Here is a 7,427-nt window from a genome sequence, read left to right on the forward strand (position 1 = left end):
ACAATCTGCACTCTAATAAACCCGTAGTGCATAAGTTTAAAGTGCACTTAACTGTACTTTTTATTGATAACATATAACTCATAACTGAAGTCTATCTGATCAGTTCTTTTCAGAGATCAAAAAATTGTTTGCAAAACTAAACAGCAGCAATGTAAGTATCGCTGCCATAGGACTGGGATGCAGCTCTCGGCTGAACTGCAGCTCTTAAAGCTGTCATTTGTCTATCGGTCAGTGGGCATGCTGTGTGTGGAACAACAACGCTGAAGTGGTCATCACAGGGAAGTCCACTGTTTTCCCTCTCAATGTCAGGAATATCCATGCCCTACAAATAGAGGGCATTTCAAATTGTATGCAGCAACAGTTGGCACATTTTAACTATGTGTTCTTAGCTTCAAAGTCAACAGCTTAAACATGAAAACCAAATGATTTATTCAAGTCATATATTTGTATGTACCTCTGCGTTATCTGGTCCTTGAACTGGATAATGTCTACGACCCAGCTCCCAGAGCTGGTTGGGGGTCATGTTGCTCTCTGTTCTCAGCGGATGGTTGTCCCAACCATTCCGAAATGTATCCAAGTCATCCTGCAGGCGTGGGAGGAAAACAAAGTGGCAGCAGAAGAGGTGTGTTTGATTGGCGATGCTGAGGAAGCCCTCTTCTTCAAGGTAGTGCAGCACATCATAATAGATGCAATTAACAGCTGCCCACAGGTCTCTCCACAGCCGCTCAATCCTTAATTTTAATTAAAAAAAAAAAATATATATATATATATTTACAATTTTGTTTAAAATCCACAATGAGTGCACAACAATTAAAGTGTAAAATACCCAACCTATTTAATAGCTAAAACTATCTTTATTTTGTATTTATGCATAACCCACTATTTAGAATTAGATCTTGTTTCATACATACTGCATGTTATACCCTTTGCAAATGTGACGAATAATAGTACATCATGATCCTCCTACGAGCAGCTGTATGCTAACATAGTACCACCACATGGTATCAGTGAGGGGCCAACTTCCAATTAGCAGTATCTATACTATTGAACAAACCGTTGGTTGTGAACACTCTTGCCAGATATAAAACTGCTCCTTCCAGTGCCACGGACTGTAAACATGAAGCGTGCAACATCCACGTTTTCAACGCGCTGATCTCCACGTACCCTAAAGGAAACACAAAACACTTTCAAAGATCATATATATGAAAAGTTGGTTAGAATTACTTGGTTGATTAATACAACAGTGCAATGAGAGTGGTTGAAGCATCTGAGAGTAAAATTCTGAAATTAAAATTAAAAAAAATGTTAAAATATCATTCCATTTCCCCATTCACAATGTTTCTAACTAAAAGGTAGGAAACACAGATAATACATATAGGCTTTATATAGCCACATAAGTGTTATGAACTGTGCTTATCTTTGACCTGGTATTTTTCCCACCATACAACTCATCTCCCAGACACATAGTTATACTGTTAGTACTGTTATACTGTAAAATCTCCTAGTCTATAATATTCATTCACCTGAGAGGAACACCAAACTTGTTGACAGATTCCTGGAAGAATGCCAGGGTGGTTGAGGCCATGTTGTTTGAGGCAGCACCAAGATACATTATCTGCGGCACAAATACAATTACATGTCTATAAGGCACTAAAGTATTTAACAATTATAGTTTTTAATAATTATTAATAATTATTGCCCAAACAGTTGTGCTAACCTTGCGAGAAAAAACATCAATGCCATCAATGCCATCAATGCCTTTCAGCTACAACAATGTTGTAGCTGTCATTTTTCACTCTGTTGTAGCTGAAAGACTGAAAAATGAATTTGTCAACCTACATAACATACTACAAGTAAAAAAAAAAAAAAAAGTTCATCACACAGTTGCTGAATGTAATAGACAAGGTGTGTGCCATTTTAAGAGGTTAGCAGTTTAAAAATGTGTGGATACTGATAACAACTACATACTTTAAAAACACACTTTAAACTCATACATTTTGTCAAAAAGATTGCTTAATATGAATTTACTGAATCAATTTATGGTTCATATCAATGTGAATCAAAGACTGGGGTCCTGGTACTGAGTAGGTCCGTCTAGCTAGACACCCTACATGGACCATTCGGTTTATGACACCAATGGTGTCAACCCGGTGCATGTAGCCTCTGACACGGTTATACTGCACCCTCAGTCCTCTGGCTTGCAGGAGGGTTTTCATCATGCGATATCCAGAGTTAGGCTGCCTAGATTTAATCTCTCTCACACACTGATCTAACTCTTCATCTGTCATAGGGCTATAGAGTGCCTTTACTGAGAGATCAAACTCAGCCATGCGTCAGTATACTGTATGTCTGGACACCCCCAAGAGTTTATCAATACACGGAACAGACAAATTAAGTTCCAGAAGTTTGCTAAGGTAGTCTGGAGAGCTGGTACTTGCTCAAACTGCACAGCTGCACCCCTTTTGTCTTTTTCCAAATTGATGAGACTGTGTAGCTGTGTCAGTGCATCTAAAATAGCTGGACAAACAGTTACTTGACTGGATACAGCATTTAAAAACACAAGTTCTTGTGTGCAAGTGAACTCTAAGAAGTCCAGGTCCAGAGGCATGCATCCCAGAATATGTTCCAGTCGAGAGTGAACTCTGTCTAAAAGATGATTAAGCATTTGCTCCTAGGAGAGAAAAACACAATAGAAGATTAACAACAGAAAAGTTAATCCATGACTGTAACACCTGATGTTTAGAAAGTGCAATTTGTAATAACAACTGCTTCATCAGATATTTAAATAGCTCAAAATCCGATGCCTGCATTAAAATGATTGCACAATAACTCTTGTTGTACCATAGCGTGAAGGAGACGATCAGTTATGAACTCACTGATATGAGCCGCTTTGTGCGAGTCACTTGAGTCACTTGAGTCACTTGACCCAAAATGGCCTGACTCCGAAAGAAATTGTTTCCAGTACATTCACTCGAGACATAATAAAGCATAGTAAACACCTAAGAACGGATTATTACAGCTGTTATTGCCATTATCAGTTCACTGTGATCATGTGAACGTGGCCACTGAAAATCATATCATATAATAAGTAGCCTAGTTTACATAAGCCTAAACATAAAGCTCAAAATTAGGCTGTGCAAAAAAAAAAAAAAAAATTTTTTAATGAGGACGGGGTCACCAGGGTCACCACTACGAAAGAATATTTTATTTTCTTATGGCCAAAATGTATGTGGAGCCCACTCACTCGGCAGAGAAACGAAACTTATCCCTGCTCTCGGTTAAGCATGGATTCACAACTCTCTCGGTTGAGCAGGGAATCCCAGGGATCAAGGGCGTAGAATTGGGTAGGGATGCTAGGGACACGTCCCTACCAATATTCAGCCGCTACTGTGTTGTCACTATCAATACAACCGCTGTCCGTAGTGTTAAGGCAGTGATTATGGCACACAAAGGGTTAAATGTCGGTCTCTGCTCGAAGTCCCGCCTCTAACCTAAATATCGCTCCCTGATTGGCTGCCGGTTTCCCGCTAACTTACATGTGATTGGCTGTCCCCGCTGTCACTCCTTGAAAAAGCTACATGCAACCTGCTAGTTGGACCAGACCAGAGCCATAGAGAGACAGAGTTGCGACACTCCCATAGACCTCCGTTGTAAAAAATGGCGGCGCTTTTAACCGCCTACTTCCAGGATTTGAAAATCGGATTAGTTCCAAACACTGTCATTTGGGCGTTGGACCTCATTCACTTACACTGCTGCGCATCGAGTTGTTCCAGAGGTAAGTTGCTGAAATATCGACCTCTTTTGAATTGTCAACTGTCTATATTGTATCAGAGGCCCTTTGCGATGATTATACTGGTCTTCATTTGTATATGCACAGCGTAATTATTTATATTTTATCTTGGTTGTTTCAACCAATTTTCTAGCATTGCCTGCTAGCTAATTAGCCAGCGCGACTTCCCCTGCTGTGAAGGTACTTCGGTAATGAATCGCTACCACCTTTATAGCAACTTTTATTTAATTGAATTTTGGGATATACTAACTTTTCATTATGTGACGTGTTGGCTGTACTTAATTTGTTGTACTGCTCCGTGTTCATTTGAGCGAGGGTTATAATTAGGAATGGTGGGAATTTCAATTATTTCATTTTTATTATTTCAATTGGCCACTCATCAGAAGAAGTGAGCTAGCTTCTAGGCGAATTCTGAACGGACCGCCATGGCAGACCTCTTTGCGTTATCACGAAGGTAGGCTAATAGCTGAATCGGAATTTATAAGCAAAATCACGGGAATCAATAGCCTAATACAGCCCAGTTGTGCTCAAATGAATATCATGAGACGTCTACCATCAGATGAATATGGAAAAGTTAAGTTAGAGCCTCTAAAGCCAGTGCTACTACCCATGCAAACATGAACACTAAGCTTTTCCCTCCAAAAATGTAGCCTAAAACTTATCTAAGTAATATAAGTTTTTCGTTGTCACCCTGCCTCTCCAAATACAAAACTGACATTAACAAAAATGCAATAATGTAATAACAGCTGAAAAAGTACTTGGGTGTGTGTTTTATTTTATATTTACCGTTCAATAATGCAATCGCTGCTGTCTGTCCCATAGAAGAACATGACAGCCAGCGTATGTTTAGGAACTAATTGGGTTTACATGAACCACGTGACAGCCATAGCGGTGACATCAAAGAGTGTCGCAACTCTCTCTCTCTCTATGGCTCTGGGCCGGACAAGTGCATGTTATCTGCAGTTGCGAGTGTAAGTCATGTAAGTTGTCAACATGTTCGGCATTTGTTCTTCATGGGTCACGTCAGCTAGACGGATTTTAATATCAATGGTGTCATTTACATTTGTGTTTGTGTCTGTTTGCGTGCGTGTACGTGTGTGCTGTATAGGATTTGAAGGATCAGGATGTCAAAGAAAAGAAAACTCGACATAAGAGACTTCTTTAGGAGCACTTTTGTGTCCCCACCAATCTCAAAATCAAACCTACTCCCTTGCCAGGGATACATCAATCAAATGTGGTAGGACTCAACTGAACCGGTTAAATAGACGTCTAGATGCATGATTCTTTAGTCTTCTTTGGTGGCTGGTTAAATGAGCCCGATCTCGAATCTTTATTCCACCGCAAGTTATGAAAGGAGAGACCCTGCTGCCACCATCCAATCCTCCCTCGCTCATGTCCTAAGGACAGAGTAAAGTCTCCTGGACATGTGTGTATTCTGTTCTTTGATTCTGTTCTTTGAGCGCTTCCTTTCTTCATTTATAACCTGCTCGTTTCCGTTCTGGCCGCTAGCTGCATGAAATCTGGTGTCTTTTCTCCGCCCAATACGCATATAAAAATTAATATTAGGCTGTATGAAAACACTGTCACGGCACAGCACTTTACTTTAACACAGTTTTCACGAATGCCACCTCATTAAAAATTAAATAAATTCAATAAATTGTTCAATAAATCCGGTTAATGTGCAATATGTTGAGTATTATTTTACGAACATAAATGGCAAGTAGAGTAAACATACTCACTGTAGCACCACCACCTGAGTTGGCGGCCATGGCTGATGATCTGTAGCCTGACGTAGCCATACTCAATTCTAGTCAGAATGTGAGTCTGATACTGCTCCATTGGGCTGTGATTATGGGGCGTGTTTCAACCGAACCAGGAAAAAAAATGCCTCTGCACTCAATTGGATAGACCTATAAACAATCAGAGCAACGGAGTGTGTGACGTATGTTAAGCGACGCATAGTTGTCAACAGAACTCAACTGCACGCACGCTGGAAGAAGTAGAAGAAGAAGATGAGTGCAAACTATTTTTGCCGGTGTTGTAAAAAGAATTTCTTAGCGACCATCGGAGCCAGCTGATAAATTAAACTTTTGCCGAATCCCGTAGGAAGGACGGCAAAAACATCTTTCCGATTAACAAATGCCTTGATCGCATTTATCTGTTCCTCTTTTAAAATTAATGCGCTGTCGATATCTTCTAGAACAGACTCGATGGCAGAATCTACACATCTCAGTTCTCCAGCGGCAGCCATCTTTGTTGTAAACAAATTCAACCCAAGCGCTCTTTGGTGACGTGGTTGATTATGTTACTGTTGATCATCTGTCCATCATCGTATAAAGCCCGCCCTGAGAATCTGATTGGTACTAACAGCTGTTCGAGCATAATTGCGCCTCAACGGAGCAATGCCAGACCGAACTTCCAATCCTCAAATGTTGTTGGCGGGACTAAGTTCGGCTGGCACCCAGGCTAGATGATCTGTATCAATTGGCGGGATGTTGGATGAATTGAGACAGAGATCGATTGCTTCTCCCTGGTTACCCGGATGTTGAGTCTTGAGGTTGAGGTTGAATTTTCTGAGGTTGAATTTCTTTGAGGTTAAATTTTTTAAGGTTGAATTTTTTTATTTTTTTTTTTATTTTGAGGTTGAATTTTTTTTTTTTTTTTTTTTTTTTTGAGTTTGAAATTTTTGAGGTTGAATCTATTTTAACATCAAAAAAAAACTCAGGGCTAGAAATTTGATGATTTTTAAAATTCAAAGTCTGATTTTCATGCTGAAAAAATTCAGCATTAGAAATTTATGTTCAAACTCAAATGGCACAGAAATACTTCCATAACAGTGTGACTCCGAGCAAGTCGCTGCAACATTTCAAATGCACCCGTACTGCAGACTATACGGTAAACACACGGAGATAGAAGACGGGTACAGCATGTATCGACTTCCGGTTTTCAAAATAAAAATCTGGGACATTTAAAGCAGAGATACTGTGTGTTTAAAGCTATTGAGAAGGTATTGGGCTAAAACAAGAGGCGTATCTCATGCAGCCAGTGTAGTAACATGATCCAACGTTGATTTGGAGTCAAATCACATGACCTGGAAGCTATTGAGCTAAGACGCTAATATTTACATATAAAAATTAATCAAAAATATTCAGAGATTTCAAATGTCAAAAGAGGTGTATCTCATGCAGCTAGTGGAGAACTTTGATCCCACACTAATTTGGAGTAAATAGATCACATGACCTGGAAGCTACTGAGCTAAAATGCTAATAGTTACATATAGAAATTAATAAAAAAAAAAAATATTCAGAGATTTAAAATGTCAAAAAAAAAAAAGAGGTGTATCTCATGCAGCTAGTGGAGCACTATGATCCCACACTGATTTGGAGTCAGTTGATCACATGAACTGGAAGCTATTGAGCTAAAATGGTATTATTTACATGTAAAAATTAATAAAAAATGTTTAGTGACTTAAAATGTAAAAAACATAGGTGCATCTCATGCAGCCAGTGGTGGACTATGATCCCAGACTCGTTTGGAGTCAATTCATCACATGACCTGGAGGCTATTGAGGTAAAATGCTAATATTTACACATAAAAATTAATAACAAATGTTTAGAGATTTGGCGGCACAGTGGCG

Source organism: Chelon labrosus (genome assembly GCF_963514085.1).
Source record: "Chelon labrosus genome assembly, chromosome: 20".
NCBI classification, from domain to species: Eukaryota; Metazoa; Chordata; class Actinopteri; order Mugiliformes; family Mugilidae; genus Chelon; species Chelon labrosus.